The 19,347-nt window shown below is 40.3% G+C and overlaps 1 protein-coding gene and 1 long non-coding RNA gene across 3 annotated transcripts in view; both read left to right on the top strand.

Moving 5' to 3' along the window:
* Positions 1-19,347, top strand: part of LOC108415343 (carcinoembryonic antigen-related cell adhesion molecule 5-like) — a 653,433-nt gene that overhangs the window by 182,250 nt on the left and 451,836 nt on the right. The window lies entirely within an intron of this gene.
* On the top strand, positions 2,546-18,412 carry LOC119266045. The gene is made up of 3 exons (XR_005131830.1): positions 2,546-2,601; positions 18,122-18,154; positions 18,391-18,412. It is a non-coding gene; the product is annotated as an uncharacterized LOC119266045 (long non-coding RNA).

The following is a 19,347-nucleotide window of genomic DNA, read 5'->3' as shown; positions in this document are numbered from 1 at the left end:
AGGGTTGTGGTCTGACTTCTATAGTTAAATAGTGGCAATGACATCTTCACCTCACATCACGAAACTCAGTGATGCAGAAAGCTCCATGACGACAGTGGACCTCAACTGAGCTCTGACGGTTCTTTTACTTAGATTTAATCTAAATTACAAATTGATTGCATAGAAATAACAAGAAAAAACTAGAAAGCAAACTGTAAATGATCTGAGCAATCAAAACAGACACATAACCTACGCAGCCGCACTCAGACAATCACACCATGCAGTGAAACACACATGTGCACCTTCCAGTTTGAGTCCAGAGCAGCACAGAAGGGGTTAAATCTGATATCAGGCCTCTCACCGCCTCTAAGAGTAGAACTGATGATCCGTTTGTACTAAAACCCCATTAACACAACATGATGAACCATGTTTACTGACTGCTCGCATGCTAATCAGTAACATCTCTCACCCAGTCATGTTTGGCATCAAATATAGAAACAGATGAAGCTCTCTCTGCACTTCCTTTTTCAAATTATCTACCATATTTGGATGCACATGGTTTCAGGACTCGGCTGAGTCTGCTTGAAAGTACTGCACATGAAGATTCCCTTAAATGACTGATATTTAGTTTAAAGTCTCTGGATTAGTGCAGATTAGGGATCATTGACATTTTACACCATGTGATGACCCTCTAATGTGCTCTTTCATTGGCCAGTTTCTCTCAGACACTGTATGAGTCTGTAAAGTCTTTTTAAAAGAACACTTTAATTCCATTAAAAACTGATCAAAATAATTTAATCTGGTAAAATCACTCAGTGGTAAAAGCTCTGTGCTGTGAAAAAGTAACTGTAAAAGTAAAATTAAAAGTTTTACCCGATTTATTAGTTATTTTGTTTTTTTTTTACATTTGTTACAGAATTGTTTCAGATCCATCCATCCATCCATCCATCCATTTTCTAAGCCGCTTCTCCGTCAGGGTCGCGGGGGGATGCTGGAGCCTATCCCAGCAGTCTTCGGGCGAAAGGCAGGATACACACACAGATCTTGAATCAAAATTTAGTAGACAAAGATAACCTGAGTAAACAAAATGTTTTTTGTTGTTTTGTCTTTTCATTTTTTTTTAAAATCATCTCACTTAAGATAGGCAAAAGTTATTCAATGCCAACTGGCCTTGTGTGGAAAAGTATTTGCTTCTCTTTAGTTACTAAATCAACCAATTAACCATAAGTAGTTGATCATTTGGATCAATTCAATAAGACACACCCAAGCTTGATTTCTGCCAGCTCTGTTGAATCTAATCATCATTTAAACAGAACCTTTCCAGCTCTGTAAAGTAGTCCAAAAGATCTCAACAAGCAGCACACTGTGCCACAATGAAAATAAATTCCAAAATTAAGAAGTTATTAAAATGCATAAATCATGAAAACGTTACACAGCCATTTCCAAAGCTCTGGGACTCCAGTGAACCACAGTGTGAGCCATTTTCTCCAAATAAAGACCACTTGTGGAACAATGATGAATTTTCCCAGAAGTGAAAGGCCTATCAACATTGTTCCAAGAGCACAGCAGCAACTCATCCAGGAAATCACAAAACAACCCAGATGCACATCTAAGAGACTGCAGATGATTCTCATCTCAGAGAAGGTCGGTGTTCATGATTCCACCACTAGAAACTAGAACTAGTTCTCCATGAAAGAGTTGCAAAGCAAAAACACTAAGTTCCTCTCACAATTGCCAAAAATCACCTTGATGACCTCCAAAACTACTGGAATAATGTTTTGTGGACTGATGAGTAATAAGTGGAACTTTTTCCGGGTCCCATAACATCTGGTGTAAAGCTATCACTGTATTCTACTAATAACATCATATCAACAGTAAAACATGGTGGTGGTAGTATGATGGTGTAGGGATGCTTCACTGCTAAAAGACGTGGTCAGCTTGCTATAATTGATGGAACCATGAGTTCTGCTCTCTAATCCAACATCCAGTCTTCGGTCTGTGATCTGAAGCTCAAGTGTAAATGGGTTATACAACACAATAAAGACCCAATGCACAAGGCCAGGTCCACCTCTGAATGGATTAAAGTTTTGGAGGGGCCTAGTCACAGTCCTGACTTGTACTCTTAAGGACCTTAAAGGGGCAGTTCTTGCTCAATATGGATAAATTAAAGCAATTCTACAAAGAAGGGTAGAAGTTATTAGGGTTAGGGAACACTTACATATAGTCAATGTAGATGTTACAAAACTTTTCTTCAATAAAGAAAATGATTTTTTATGAGGATCTGAAACCACGTAGTGACAAATCTGCAAAAATGGAGAAAAATATGAGGACGTAAAAACTTATTCACTGCAATGTAGCTTGTAAGGTCAATATTTGAAAACAATGTTTTAAAGGATGTAAGTACTAATCCTTGGATGATTTATCCAGATGATGGCACTAAGGAGTTTTTCCTTTCAGTTTTCCTGAATTTTATTGTTTTCCGTCTCTCTCTCTCTGTGACGTGTGCTGTGAGTGTAAGAATACAGGAAGTGTTGATTGTTGAACGCACTGCTCAGTCAGTCAGTCAGTCAGTCAGTCATTACGGGGACAGTATGGAGTTCAGGTCTCTCTCTGTGATACTCTGTGAGTAAATGTTCTCTATATCTTCATTAGAGTGAGAGCTGCTGTATGAAGTTGTTAATATTCAGTCTGAGGGCTCTGAGATGATCAGCTTCTGTGTGATTCAGTAACTGTATGTAGTTCAGATGGTTTACAAGCTTTTCTGTCATGCTGAATTCAGAGTGTGGAGAGTTTCAGTTGGAGGTCCTTTGACATGTTTATTAGAAAATGATTTGAGCTCTACTCTGCATTGTGGGTCATTATCAATGAACATGTATTTGTGTGTCAAGTCATAATGAGGTTTTATATAAATTAGTAAATAAATATTTAATTAAAATAGACAGCTCATGTCTGAGTGACTCTTAAAATGACTTTAAATAATACGTCATGGCCTAAAACTAAATTTAAAACATATCACTCACTTTTGTATTGTTGATTAATAATTCCTTTGCTTATGCGTGTTCCTCATTCAAATTCATTGGACACAAAATTACATATTTGGTTCCATTCATTTTGTTCTTAAGTTGAAGTTTGCGTGACTTTATCAACCGTTTCTTTCATTTTCTGTCATACAGCATTTTATTAAAATATTTCAGAACTGAAGCAATCCAAAAACACCCCTCCCCCATCTGACCGGCCCATTCTTTTCACCACATTAAACAAACCTGTCTCCACGTCTGAAGAGTAGATGCTCCAGCATTATTGACTGTAGCTGCAGCTGATTCTAACAGTACTGTGGTCATGTAGCAGAAATAGTGTCGTACACTAAGATTATGTGGGATAAACATCTCTGCGCAATGATTTTTAGCAGATGTTAAACCAGTGATCCAGATCTTCTTTAGTTTTCCTGTCAGGGCTAAACTGGAGTCTTCGTTAAGCAATAATACAGTTGGATCCACAGAGATTTCTTTCCCAATCAGAGCAGATATGTTAGTAACATTTATTCAGAAGTCATGAAGCTCCTCACATCCCACAACATCTGCAATATGTTCCCAATTGTTTCTGTTGTGGGTGACGGTTACAGCCAGGACTTAAAGCAGCTTTTATGTGGCATCCAATATACACTCACCGGCCACTTTATTAGGTTCAATTGCTTGTTAACACAAATAGCTAATCAGCTACTCAATGCATTTATGCATGTAGAGGTGGTCAAGACAACTTGCTGAAGTGCAGACTGAGCATCAGAATGGAGAAGAAAGGGGATTTAAGCAACTTTGAACGTGGCGTGGTTGTTGGTGCCAGATGGGCTGGTCTGAGTATTTCAGAAACTGCTGATCTACTGGGATTTTCACACAACCAAATCTAGGGTTTACAGAGAACGGTCTGAAAAAGAAAATATCCAGTGAGCGGTCAGTTGTGTGGACGAAAATGCCTTATTTATGTCAGAGGTCAGCGGACAATGGGCAGACTGTTTCAAGATGATAGAAAGGCAACAGGAACTCAAATAACCAACCAAAATCTCTGAGGAACGTTTCCAACGTCTATTAAAGGTGTTTAGAATTAAGGCAGTTCTGAAGGCAAAAGGGGGTCCAACCTTTAACTAGCAAGGTGTGCCTAATAAAGTGGGCGGTGAGTGTAATCTGTAATGATATTAAAAAAAGGATCATTTGGAGATTGGAATTTGAGTATTGATTACCGATCATTAAGTTTTCAGGTCTTCAAGTCTGTGTTCATCTCATTATTTCATTGATTATTTAAAAGACCTTTAACCCGAGCAGGTATATTGGCAGGACATTGTGTTTCTTCCTGGGTAAGAAATCAATTCTGTTGTGAAAGATGAGTTTATCACTCCTGCTGGTAAAGCACAGTGTGTCCAACCTGTAACATCATAATTCAGTAGATCTTACTGTAGGTTCATCATGTATCAGTGACAGTATCAGCGGTGGTGGTCAGTGATGCTGTAGATATACTGTGAGACTCTGCAGTGTTTGGCCAGTGCTCTGTGATAAACGTACTGATGTGCTGAATTTACTTTATTCAGATTAATATAATAGAAGGTGAATGTTGCTGCAGTGGGACACTTTCAGAGACCTTACTTTCTCCAGCTCAGCAAACCTTTATAACAAGCTCAACATCTCCTTTACAGAAATAATACAAAAGAAATAAACAAAGGCAGAACGATCTTCTTAGAACCTCCAGATGTTTCATGTGATTCTGTTAAAATGGGAGTAAAAATTTAAAGTATTGTTAAAGTTTACAGTCAGAGTGCGACACTTCATTTCTTTACCCCGTTGGTCATCAGACTGGTCCTCAGGTCTGTGTACCTTCATTTGATTTTCATTTCAAAATCCAGTATTGAAAAATGGCAAATGGGTCAATTCTGGCTTTGACAGTTATTCTCAGTCGAACAAGAAATAGCTTCATTTTACAGTTTCATATTATAAAGATTATAAAATCAAAAACAAGCAGCAGTGGAATAAAGGCTTGATTTTAACTGCTTCAAATTAACCAACAATAAACCGCAGAGTGCACCCATCGGTCGCAGGAGCTCAGAAATCAGACTGTCATGGTTAAAGAATGATGAGGACAGCATTAGATTAGATTAGATCTGGCATTGTGGGAGGCTGTGTTACGTTTTATATGTGTTTTTTCTTTTTGTATAAAAACTGCACCAACATGCAACACGACTCCACACCCATGCACCTCAAATCATCAGATAGTCTCAATATTGAATCCCCAACACAGTTCAGATCAGAATAAACCATGCACAACAATAAAACTCACATTTGTAACTGAGTAAACCAAATAATTATACTCAATAAATTAAAAGGATTAACTGGTCAGTCCGTCGCCAAGCCTCGCTTAATTGACTGCAGCATGTAGTATCTTATATATACGTAAACAAATGGATGTACCCTATTATCCCCACATTGAGAAACATTCCTATAATAGCCTTTAAGTGAAAGCAGACTAAATGTGTATCAACAATAATGACTATAAATAAACATACATATATTTAGAATGCAGGTATTTAAGAGTTTGTGGATAAAGTGGTCATCTCACGCCTCGACTACTGCAATGCCATATTGACGGGCCTCCCGGCCTGTGTTGTAAAACCATTGAAGATGGTTCAGAACGCTGCAGCGCGTCTGGTCTTTAACCAACCAAAACGGGCACATGTCACCCCACTGCTCATTGAGCTCCACTGGTTACCGGTTGCTGTATCAAATTTAAAACTCTTACAATTGCCTACAAGGTGTTAACAGAGCAGGCTCCTTCCTACCTGCACTCGCTCCTAAAGGCTTACAGCACCGCCCGGCCGCTGCGATCCTCCAATGAACGTCGCTTAGCTTTGCCAAACATTCACACAAAGCACTTGGCCTCGTTTAAGGCCTGGCTATGTTTGTTCTATGTACCACATTATTTGTAAGTCGCTTTGGATAAAAGTGTCTGCTAAATTGTAATGTAATGTAATGTAATGTAATGTAAACTGCACTGGCCTTGATCAAACTGGACTTAGGAGCTGCACACGCTGTCGTCAGCAAGCCTCAATCCGTGTGATGCACTGGCCAGCTGCCTTCTCATCTGCGCCTCCTTCTCCTGCTCCTCAACTCTCCCACACCATCGGTGGACGAGGGAAGAAACAGACAAGCATTCAGTATCTTATAAGCCCACGAGGTCCAATAAGCCACTCAATACGATTTGCGCACTTAGATCATTTTTATAGATAACAGATGTTTTTCCTCCTTAAAACACCAAGTAGTAATTTCATACCAGACATCTTCAATATAGAAAATGTAGTTTATTATTATTATTATTATTATTATTAAATCTTCCAATTGTATATCATTACCCACAGACTGTATTTCCTAGTACCATTTTCTTTGATTTATTTTATAATTATTTGTTATTTAAATATGTATTATTATAAATACTTGATAATTTGTGCCACCTGCTGAGGTGCAGATCATTCAGTGAAAAGCTGCGTCAGACACTGTTCGTCAACTAGTGATCGAGTGGGAACTGGTTGTGTGTTGTGTTGCAGTTCAGTAAGACTCTTATTTTGAAGTAAGTGTCCTCCCGCCCTCTCTTGTTGAGTGAGTTAGTAAAGAAACAGACGAGCTGCTCCGCGCTGCCTCCTCGGTCTCATTTATTTACTAGTGTTGTATGAAGACGCTGCTCACCAGCATACAAACAAACTACAAACTACACCATTGATTTTTCCCCATTCTACACCTCCAGTTCCTTAGAACTGACCCGAAACTCACCAAGTGATTTTTCCAGGATTTTAGGCCCGTCTAAAACCGCCTCCCAGAGGGCTTTAGTCCAAACCTGCGGCGTCTCTCTTTAACTCTTATTCTCTCTTTTTCTTTATTCCTATTTCTCTTTTATTCTTCACTCTTATGTTCTCATCTCTCTTTACTTTTCCTCTTCTCCATTTTCATTGTCTTCTCTTGTTTCTCTTCACTTTTATCTCTCCATTTTCTTTACTTTCTCTTTTGTTCTCTCCATATGGCACAACATATGAACTTATTTAATTGATCTCATCTGTCCGGTACTGAGAGAGAGGGAGCGAGGGGCCCCATCACCCATGGCACCATGACCTTTGGAACAGGGCCCCCTAACTTAGACAAACATACCAGCCTCATAACGTCGAATATCATAGAGCGTCCCAGACACCACAGCCCAGAGGGAGCAGAGGTGACCGTCAGTGCTCAGCTGCCCTGTATGAGCTTTTTCCTGCAGGCGTCAATAAAGAGTCTCTCCTGAGTCTCCTTCACCAAGAGGCTACAGCACTGGTCATTATGACTGAAAGACAGAATGGATAATTTAGTGCTGACATGCCTGTAAGATACGCGCACACACAGAGGGGAGTTTGGGACAACACTGACAGAAAACCTCTTAAACTTGAGCAGCTGATCTGGGGAGCACAAAGCCCCCATCGGATGGTGGGAGTTCAGTTTCTTCCCCACATCATTTCTTTCTTTTATATTTGACCTGTACAAACGATATAAGTGCTTATACAAAAAGTAATACAGCTGATCAATACACCAGAACAGACCTGATTTCTGTGGCTTCTGAGCTTCCATACCTGCGCTCTGCACATTTATTTCCACTTATGATGGGAAATTCTAAATGGAGATCACTAGAAAATGACACTTTATTCCATTACTGTTTATTATTTGATTTTATGATAATTCTGGTTTTAAAAAAAAAGTCAAATGAACAGAAGGTACACAGAGCCTATAATGACTTTACATTTTTAGACATTTTTCCTCAAACAGTAACTCCTCTGGCGACACATTTAAACTAGTAGCCTCGTCAAATTCTCAGATCACCAGCGAGGTGTTGGTTACAGAACATTTTTAATGATTTATTTTACTTGTAATATGTATTAAAATTATATTTATGGCTGATACTCAAGTGTCTATAGATTAAAATAAAAATCTCAAACCAAATCTGTGCAGCTAGCAAACACAAACGTCTGGATCTCCTTTTAACAGGCATGAAAATCTATATTTGCCAGTAGTTACTACTGATTACTGTAAATCATTACTGTTGATCCGCGACCCTGACGGAGAAGTGGCTTAGATGATGGATGGATGGATGGATTACTGTTGATAAATATTGCATTTATTGATTTATTTGAAAGCATGTCATGACAGAAGTCTTCTTAAAATGACTTATGTGGCTACCAGTAATACTGTATCAATCCACTAGATGCGTGTTATTTGTGGCTTATTGGATATTGGGGTGTTGTGTGTTAAGGGTTGGTCACCGTGAGGGTCAAGTTTATGGCTGTTGGTGACCTCCACCGTTCTGTTGTGGCATTTCTTGTGATTGTAATCATGGCGTTCCCTCAGTCTTGTTCCACATTGACAACCTGGAGGGCCATTGTCCAGCAGAGTTGTGATTAACCTACACAAATACACCTGATTACATTTATCTGTTAATTGCCTGGTTTGGAAGGTGTGTTCAAGTACAGAAAACTAAACTGTGCTGAATACCAGCCAGGACTGAAGTTGTGCAGCCCTCCTCAATTCAATTCAATTCAATTCAATTCAAGTTTATTTGTATAGCGCTTTTTATAACAAATGTAGTCACAAAGCAGCTTTACAGAAGTTTGAAAACACACAGTTACAACATATATCCCCAGTGAGCAAGCCAGAAGCGACGGTGGCAAGGAAACTCCCTCAGTCTGGAGGAAGAAACCTTGGGAGGAACAAAGACTCACAAGGGGAGACCCATCCCCCTCTGGTCAAACAGTGTTTACAATTTAATAAGCTAAATACCAAATAAAAGCTAAGAGGATCTCTGAAGACTGGATGGTAAAGCTTTAGAAACTGCACTGGTAGAGGCAGTTTCTGACTGAGTCTTCATGAAAAGTGGGAGTGAGCTGAAACAGTGCCATCCTCTCTCAATGGTGGTGCATCTGGATGGCACAGTGATGTAATTGAGGGTGTTGCGGTTGGCCCTTATGGTCAGTCTTCAGCAGGATGGGAGGGCAGTCATTATCTCAGGAAGAGTAGAGACAAAAGTAGTTCTGGTCAGGAGTGAGACTATAATAAATATGATTTCCCCCAGAGTGTGGTTGGCAGATCTAACTATAACAGCACAGACTAAAAGGAGAGAACCAGAAGGTAGCATAGATATGAGAGTACCCTGAGACACTGGGATCTGGGATCCCCCCACTCCACCGCCAACAATCCTGTGTGATCGCGTGAAGTGGTGGGTCAACAGCACCAACATCTCAGTTTACCATAAGCCTCTATGCCCATGAACCCCTGGATCTCCTGCCTTTATCTAAAGGGGAAGGCTAATTATCAAAAAAACCTTTAAGTCTAGACTGAAAACAGAGACTGTGTCAGAGTCCCGAACATTAACTGGGAGATTATTCCACAATTTGGGGGCTTTGTAAGAAAAAGCTCTTCCACCCATTGAAGTCTTCTGAATTTTAGGAACCAGTAGAAAACCAGCATCCTGTGATCTGAGTAAGCGAGGCGGTTCATAATGTGAAATAAGATCTTGCAGGTACTCCGGTGAGAGACCATGCAGGGCTTTACACGTCAATAAGAGAATTTTATAGTCAATACGGAATTTGATAGGAAGCCAGTGTAATGCTGATAAAACTGAGGTGGTGATCAAATTTCCTGGTTTTAGTGAGAACTCTAGCTGCAGCATTCTGAACTCATTGGAGTTTATTTAGGTTCCTGTTGGAGCATCCTGACAACAATGCATTACAGTAGTCTAGCCTTGAAGTTATAAAGGCATGAACCAATTGTTCAGCGTCCTGTAGGGATAATGCAAACCAGCCATTAGGGGTGTACTTTGTGTACTTCTGGTGCCGGTCCCACGCCCGGATAAATGGTGAGGGTTGCGTCAGGAAGGGCATCCGGTGTAAAACTTGTGCCAAAACTATCATGTGGATCACAAATATGATTGCCATTGGTCGAGGCCCGGGTTAACAACGACCGCCGCCGGTGCTGTTGACCAGCAGGGTACCGGTGGAAATTGGACTACTCAAAGAGGAGAGGAGCAAGGCGGGTTAGAAGGCAGCGAGAGAGAAGGAAAGGCAGGAGTGTGGAGGTTAAAGTAGGGACACTGAACATAGGGACAATGACTGGTAAAGGCAGAGAGCTTGCTGACATGATGGAGAGAAGGAAGGTAGATATTCTGTGTGTTCAGGAGACCAGATGGAAAGGAAGCAAGCCCAGGAACATTGGAGGTGGATTCAAACTGTTCCATCATGGTGTAGAGAGGAAGAGAAATGGAGTAGGGATAATCCTAAAGGAACAGCTTGGGAAAAGTGTTCTGGATGTAAAGAGAGTGTCAGACAGGATCATGAGCATGAAGTTGGAGGTTGATGGTGTAATTTTGATGTAGGATAACGCACTTCTTTGAAATGTTTTAGAGGTGAAGAAACGCTTACCTTGTAATATTACCTATGTGTTGATTAAACGTTAGATCTGAATCAATCGTCACACCAAGGTTTTTAGCTACTGAACCAGGTATTACAGAGAAGTCAGCAAGATTTAACAATGAATCTGAGCAATTATTCCGAGCAGCCTTTGGACCAAGAAGGAGAACTGTTTTATCTGGGTTTAAAAGAAGGAAATTCTGCAGCATCCAGTTTCTTATATCTTTTACACAGTCTTTTATTTTATTTAATCTGGATTTATCTTCTGGTTTGGCTGATATGTACAGCTGTGTATCATCAGCATAGCAGTGGAAACTAATTCCATGTCTATTTATAACTAAGCCTGATGGTAACATGTATAATGTGAATAACAGAGGACCTAAAACAGAACCTTGTGGAACTCCATATTTCACTTGTATAATTAGATGATGCATTATTTAATTGTATGAACTGAAACGGTCAGTGAGGTAGGATGTGAACCAGGAAAACTGTATTCCTCTAATTCCCACCATGTTTTGTAGTCTATGTAAAAGAATAGAATGATCTATAGTGTCAGAAGCTGCAGTTAGATCGAGCAGTACCAGCAGAGATACGTGGCCTTGATCAGAGGATCATTTGATATCTTATCTAGAGCCATCTCTGTGCTGGGGCCTAAAACCAGATTGGAATTTTTCATACATCTTGTTCTTATGTAGACAGGAACAGAGTCACTGGGCTACAGCTTTTTCTAAAATCTTAGAAATAAATGATAAGTTGGAAATGGGTCTGTAGCTTGACAATTCGCTGGGGTTAAGATTTGGCTTCTTTATCAAAGGTTTAATCACTGCTAGTTTGAATGATTTGGGTACATGACCTAGGCTAAGAGAAGAATTAAATTATTAACTAACTAATTAACTTCTCTACGCTGATGCCACAAAATTCGCTCTCATTTTGCTAATCTGACAAATGGTAAAGTGGGACAAAAGAAATTAAATATAAGGAAACTTTACTAATGTTTTTCTACTACACTTTTATATCCCTGTGCTGTAAGTAATTAGAAAGAAAAAAAGTGGAAAAATGAGGAGGAACAATATTAAGTGTCCCACTTCACCAATAAATCACAGTATTGTATTACAAAGATTATTTGTGTAACAGAGGCTGAGGCAGGGTGCAAATGTGACTTCATTAGGGGCATTCTGATACTCATCGTCATAGCAGGTGGGGGTCAACACATAAGCAGGCAGATCCACAATCAGACAAAACAGAACAGCAGGGGTCAAAAACAGCGATAACCGGACACAAGAAAAAGGCTGAGAACTCAGAAGGTATATGCAGGGTTGGGATAGCTACTGAAAAATTAGTAGTTACCTACTTTGTAGCTACTTTCTCGAAATGCGTAGCTGCTACAATTTAGTTACTTTTCTAGAAAGAGTAGTGGCTAATTTTTAGTTACATTTTGAAAAGTAGCGTGCTACTTTAGCTACTTTCAGAGCGCAATTGTCAGAATGTTTGTGTGAGAATCTCCACCTGACACACCAAACAAGCCCAAATGATAGTGTGAACAAGACGCATTTAATTGTGTACTAGAAAAAAAACAAAAAAAACAAACACACACACGAAAAACTGCAAATATATAAAAACATCAACAAAAATAACCAAATACAAACCAGAGAATTTTGTGCAGTGTTGTAAACTGTTGAATTAAAACTGCTCCAATTTAAAACATTAACAAGATTCAGACATACTGTTATGACCACCTCATTGTTTCTGCGCTCAATGTCCATTTTATCAGCTCCACTTACTATATAGGTTCACTTTGTAGTTCTACAGTTACAGACAGTAGTTCATCTTTTTCTCTGATACTTTGTTAGCCCCCCTTTTGTTTAGCCCCCATGGACCCTCAGCGCAGGTACTATTTGGGTGGTGGATCATTCTCAACACTGCAGTAACACTGATGTGGTGGTGGTGTGTTAGTGGATGTACGCTACAGCTACAGCTACTAAGATTTATAGCTAACTTTAAAAAGTAGTGCGCTACTTAGCTACTCCCCCATCCCTGGGTATATGCAGCAGTCTTAATGCACTTCGAATGAGCTGCAGCTGTGTGGTAGAATCAGTCACTAGGAAAACCAGCTCTGGAGAATTTATCCTAAAAGCCGGCACTAGAGCAGCTCAGGAAGCCAGCACTGCAACATGAGGAGCTACAAGCCAAAAAGCTGACAATGGAGTGCCTTGGTAAACCAGCACCAGATCAGGAGCTGCACGTGGAGGCGGCACTGGATCAGGATGAGAAGCGTCTATTGGAACGAGACAAAGAGCAGGCGAAGCCAGCACTGGAATATGATGGGAAGCCAGCACAGGAGATCATGACAGCGAAACAACTTTAGCAGCTCTCGGAGCCAGGGAGCCAAGTGGGCCTGCTGTAATGTCCACAGAACCAGGCAGGCTGCCACGACATCCACAGAGCCAGGCAGGCCTGCGGCGATAGAGCTCTACTCTGTCTCCTTAATAATCTCCAGAGCAGTAGGAAGAACTTTTAGACCTTCTGCCACAGAGGACCCCGCATCCACTTTATTCCCATCACCTCACCTGGCAACACAGGGACTGGTGATATATCCTTTCAGCCCCCCCATACCACAACCCCCCAAAAGAAATTTCCTGTGGAAACCTCCTCCTCCTCTGTCCATGAGTCAAAGGCAGACTAGAAGAGACCCTAGAACTTCTGCAATGAATGAGCCACCTCTGCAACTCTGCAAAGTAAACCAAAACACATGACCCTTTGCACTCTGTAATAATCTGTGAGTAAATGTCCTCTATGTCTTCATCAGTGTGAGAGCTGCTGTATCAAGTTGTTACTGTGCTTCTGTGTGTTTTGGTTACTGTAATATCTTCAGTGTCCCTCCACAAATACTGGCATCCCTGCTAATCATGAGCAACATGACCTATAAAAACAAACAATTACTTTGATTTATTCAAAATATTAGCAGAAATCTTCTCTATTTAAGATCTAATCAAAGAAAAACTAAAATGTAAAAAAATCTTCAATGTTAAAAATGTTAAATTATTGGCACCCCTAGAAATCTAAATGAAGTTTATTCTCATTCATATTTCATGTTTTAAAGTGCACCTGAGTGATTAGGAACACTTAAATGGTCAGCCACTACTTCCTGTTTCACTGGGTAATATACAGGAGGTGAAACACAGTCATCCATCACTTTGAGAAAGAGAATCCAGCAACAATGTGCAACAAAATGTTGTTGAGCTCCACCAAATCAGGAAATGACTACAAAGAATTAGTTTAACAGTTGTTGCCTATATTCACCATCATGGAAATAATTAAGAAAACAACTGGAGATGTTAAGAATCTGCCAGGAAGAGGACGTATGGCTATACTGGCACTATACAAAGTGAGGAGAATGGATGACATGGACAAAGAATCTCCAAGGGTCACTAAGGGGAACTGGAGATGACACTTAGTTCTTGCTATCTGAGCTTCCCCAAACCACAGTAAACTACCACCTATATAACCACATGTAGTTTGGGGGCATTGCTAGAAGAAAGCCTCTGCTGTCAAGGACCAACAAACTCAAGCTTCTACTGTTTGTCAAATGTTACTAGAACTTTCAGTGGGAAAGGGTTTTATGGTCAGATGAGACCAAAGTAGAGCTTTTTATCCACAAGGTGACCAAAGGTGAGTTCGGTGTGAATACAAAAAATAGCCACGCAGAAACTTTTCATCTGCACTGTGAAGCGTGATAGTTTTCAGGCGCCACGCCGGAATTCCGGCGTACCGACGTGTCTGCGAGAAAAAAAAAGGTTCTCCTAGTGCAGGGTCGGCAACCTTTTTGACTCAGAGAGCCATAAAAGCAAAATAATTGGAAATTTATTTCAGTGAGAGCCACATATTATATTAAAACGACGACGACATCTCACTCACTAGCGATGGGGGGGGGGCGGGTGACGACGCCGACATGTCAGTCAAGCGAACCGAAACTAAATACCGGAAGTTTGTGATTTTCCGCCCGAACATTTTTTAAAATAATAGACGTTAATTAAATTAATTATCTTCAAAAGCTGAGCCGCATCAGAGGGATCAAAGAGCCGCGGGTTGCCGACCCCTGGCCTCGTGATCTGGCCATAGGATCTGACACTTCTCTTGATCTGACATGCGCAGGTTTCACTGTAACCAACACCAAGGCCGAGCCTACTAGCCATTAAGCCAGTCAGAAACAGGGCGGGGCGGGACTTACTTTGACCAAACAAATTGATAGATTCAGTAGGAAATCCCGGGAAATACACGTGCGAATTTTTTTCCACTGTCAACGCGAAACGTATAAACTCAGTATTTAAAATACATAAAATATTTAAAATAAATGCTGAATAGTTTGTATTATATTTTTAAAAGAAATGAATGTGTCCTTGTTCATGTCATTTAGTCAATGGTTAGGCTACTAATCAATTCCTAGTTTACTTTGGAGTGTTGATATTGCCACCTGCTGACCGTTCTTGGTATGGCTGTAGTATCTAGTCTCCTATGCTATAGAAGCAATAAGGTATGTGACTAGTTAAAAACAGGTATGGATTCCTGAACAGGCCTGCTAGTCCCAAGAGTTCTGGTAATCTGCACAAGCTTCTGAAATATAGGCTTATACTGGGTTTGTTTATCTCATGTCTGAATGTTGTTCATGTATTTCAACAAAATTCAACACAATCTATCATTGAAGGGACTAATTCAAAAGCAAAAATTCTTTGACAGTAATGAAGATCAGGGTTATACATAGACGTATATCTGCGCCCAGGGGCCAACAAGTTATGTGTTAAGTGTGTCGCATATATAGCACCCCCACCCTGCTCACCTCTCGAGCAGAGAAAAAAAGTTCAGGCTCAGGAATTTTTCCCACTATCACCCCTGGCACTGTGAAGCGTGATGGTGGATCTGTTTTTCTTCCAAAGGCCCTGGACAATAATTTGGATACATGGTTATTGAGGACTTGGCTTTTAATTCTTAAACTGATCAGAACTTTCTGGACAAAGTTAAACATTTGACTTAAGATACAAAGAATCTCCAAGCACCAGGATGTCAACTGATTATTTGAGTGCTCTAAGGACACACTCCCCACCCCCTCAACTGCCCCCTTTTCCACCTCAGAACCAGCTTCCCTCCCAAACAACTATGTACTGAACCACTGATGTACTGAAGGTCACAACAGGTAAAACACCTCAAGGTGGTGGAAATGAAGAGGCAGGAAAAGGATAAACAAAAGAAACACTGAAAGCAGCTCAAACAGAGGTTGAACTACAAAGGTGAAATAAAAGAATGAGAAACCAAAAATTCACTTCAGCTGGAAGCTTGAAGGGAAGGTAGACTTTATGTTGCAGTTGTTGTCTTTTCTATAGCTTGGAGCATTTAGCAGCTCAACACTCCTTTTGTATTTTCAGTAGTTGTGGGGCAGACAATTCTTTTTAGCCCTCTTTTCTTCTTTCTGTAGTTCTGGGGCAGTTTCTTTTTTTCAGCCCTCTTTTCTTTTTTATTGTTGAAATGACCACCTGGGCTGTGTACTGCACTGGTCACCCCTCTACAAAGGTGTAACAAAGAGCTCCTGTTTGCCACAAACTTAAGTAGGGAGTCCGCAGGTGTGTTGGGTTGGACCTAATCAGCCTGAGGGTTTCTGGGAATTGGAGTTCCCCGAACTTATGGCCCCTTGCTGTGATCACTCTCTGCTTGCAGCTGGTGGTGCAGGCTGGGCACCTTGCTGCTGTCGCCCTCTGCTGGCAGCTGGTGGTGCAGGCTGGGCACCTTGCTACCTTACTGCTGTCGCCCCCTGCTGGCAGCTCGCGGTGTAGGCTGGGCACCTTGCTACCTTGCAGCTGTCGCCCTCTGCTGGCAGCTGGTGGTGCAGGCTGGACCCTTTCAGTTTCAAACTATGTTCAGCTCAAACAACCATGCTCAGAAATCTGTGTATGTGACGATGTCCTATGGAGAATTTGAGCAGATATGCAGGCTAACACACACACACACACACACACACACACACACACACACACACACACACACACAATATAATGTCCAAAGGGGCTCTCTCCAAAAAAAGCTTTCTCTTTGCACTTGGAATCTGCAGATTTTAGATTTTAGATACTAGTGTTTTTCGTGTCTTTGTTCAGTGTATTTTTGTTTTTCACTCCCAGCAGTTTGAGAGAAGTGCTGTTAACTATTAGATTCACTGCGTTTGCATGTTAAATAGTCTAACTGAGCTGCGTCTGTTTTCAAGTTTCATCAGTTCATTTTGTTCACAAAGTTTTTGGCCAACAATAGTTTGTTCTGAAAACTGTGAGATAGTCTTAGAATTTCAGACAGAAGTAAACAGCGCCAACAAGCCATCATCGAAGCTGGCCACAGTGGCCCATTGTGAACTGCAGCCTGACCACACCAGTCAAGCATTGCGAGCCATGAAGGGGTGCCAGTAATTGTAGCGCACACATATTTAAGAAAATGATTTATTTTCTGATTTTCTTTTTTCAGTCACTGTACTTCAATAAAGGGTTAGATGTTTGTTAATATTTTGAATAAAAGATCAAAGAATGTTTTACAGCCTGTTTGGCTCATGTTTACCAGGAGTGCCAATATTTTAGGACACTGTAGGTCTGAATGAGCTTAGACACCGGCATTAATTAAAGGGGGTGTTTCTGAAAATGATTGAATGTGAACTAAAATAACAGCAGCTGTGTGAATGAAATTATACTGGGTTCTCACTGAGAAGAGTGTCTGTCAGTGTACAGCAGTGCTGTGTCTGCATCTGAGTGGTGTGAGTGATACGGAACATGTAGCTCTTCATTTTGGTGCTTATAGATCAGATGACATGTTTTGTTGATTTTCTAAATGAATAAAAGTCAACATCCTCTACAGAAACACACTTAAATATGACATTTTTCTGCACATTTTAGTGCAAAGTTTCTGTTTATTTGTTGAGTTTAACATTTTTGGGGGAAAAAGGGCAAAAAATATAAAATGTGCTATAAACTTTTCACAGAAAACATTTTACGTTTACCTCGTCATTTCAATGTGTTAAACTCATAAATATTTTAAAATAAAATATTAGTTAAAGCTCTTGTGCTGCACACACATTTCCTGGTGGGTCCACCAGGCATGAAATGATTTCACAACCACAATTCAGAAATCTGCTGACGGTAAACAAATGCATCATCATCATCTTTTACAATTGATATTTTATTGAGAAAAGTCACTGATCTGACTATTTATCCACTAAACAGGATGTTTGTGAACTTGTTTGCAGCACAATCTCTGTCTGTAGGAATGACCACTGTGTGTGCCGACCCCACGACCTTTAAACTCCATCAACATTATGAAATTACTGTGTTTCTAAGCTGAAATACGTCCATATTTGGAGTGCTGGATTTTAACCTTCGTCCATGCGATGGTCAGCGAGCAACCTAACCTTTTTTTCTACTCTCACCCGAGTCATATAACTAGGTGCTGGACTGACTTGACTGACTTGTTCAAATTGTTATGATTTTATTTACAAGCCATTATATATAAAACAATAAGTTTACTGTACCTCCAGATGTTTCACCTGGTTTAAGGTTGGAATGGCTGTATTGCTGTGCTGCCCTTTCAGATTAAATCTGCCTGTGATAACAGCTAATCTTTCATATTAATGCATCATATCCTCTGTTTCTGTCTCTGCTTTAGTGCTGACTGTCCTCATCCACAGTGGACAAACAGGTAAATATTTGATGTTTATATGTGAATTATTTAATTTACATTCATAAACATTTTATTTTACATTTTTAACCTTTCCTTTAATGGATGATTTAAAAAGTGGCTCAAATCAGGGAAATAATGTTTATATGTTTGTTTGTAATAGTAAATTAAGCTGATCATGTTGATGTTCAGTAGATCAGTGTAGATCAAAGATGTCTTTCCTTTAAGGATAAATGTTTGTTGTTGGGTTCTTACAGATCAGCCAGTGGTGAAAATTAAAAAGCCTCTTGACCAGAAATAAATATTTATACAACCCCAATTACAATGATATGGGACATAAATTTATAAAACATAAATAAAAACAGAATATGATTATTTGCAAATCTTTTCCATCATATATTCAACTGAATACACCACAAAGACAAAATATACAAAAGATATTTAATGTTCAAACGGATAAACTTTATTGTTTTTTGCAAATATTCACTCATTTTGAACTTGATGCCTGCAACACGTTCCAAAGAAGTTGGGACAGGGGCGTGTTTACCACTGTGTTACATCACCTTTCCTTTTAACAACACTCAGTAAGTGTTTGGGAACTGAGGACACTAATTGTTGAAGCTTTGTAGGTGGAATTCTTTCCCATTCTTGCTTGATGTACAACTTCAGTAGCTCAACAGTCCGGGGGCTCCGTCGTCGTATTTTGCGCTTCATAATGTGCCACACATGTTCAATGGGAGACAGGTCTGGACTGCAGGCAGGCCAGTCTAGTACCCGCACTCTTTTACTACGAAGCCACGCTGTTGTAACACATGCAGAATGTGGCTTGGCGTTGTCTTGCTGAAATAAGCAGGACGTCCCTGAAAAAGACGTTGCTTGGATGGCAGCATATGTTGCTCCAAAACCTGTATGGTCCTTTCAGCATTAATGGTGCCTTCACAGTTGTGCAAGTTACCCCATGCCATGGGCACTAACACACCCCCACACCATCAGAGATGCTGGCTTTTGAACTTGGCGCTGATAATAATCCGGACAGTCCTTTTCCTCTTTGGCCGACCCGACGTCCATGATTTCCAAAAACAATCTGAAATGTGGACTCGTCAGACCACAGGACAGTTTTCCACTTTGCGTCAGTCCATCTCAGATGGGCTCAGGCCCAGAGAAGCCAGCGGCGTTTCTGGGTGTTGTTGATATGTGGTTTTCGCTTTGCATGG

Source organism: Pygocentrus nattereri, chromosome 2 (genome assembly GCF_015220715.1).
Source record: "Pygocentrus nattereri isolate fPygNat1 chromosome 2, fPygNat1.pri, whole genome shotgun sequence".
NCBI classification, from domain to species: Eukaryota; Metazoa; Chordata; class Actinopteri; order Characiformes; family Serrasalmidae; genus Pygocentrus; species Pygocentrus nattereri.
This window is presented reverse-complemented; position numbering and strand designations above follow the sequence as displayed.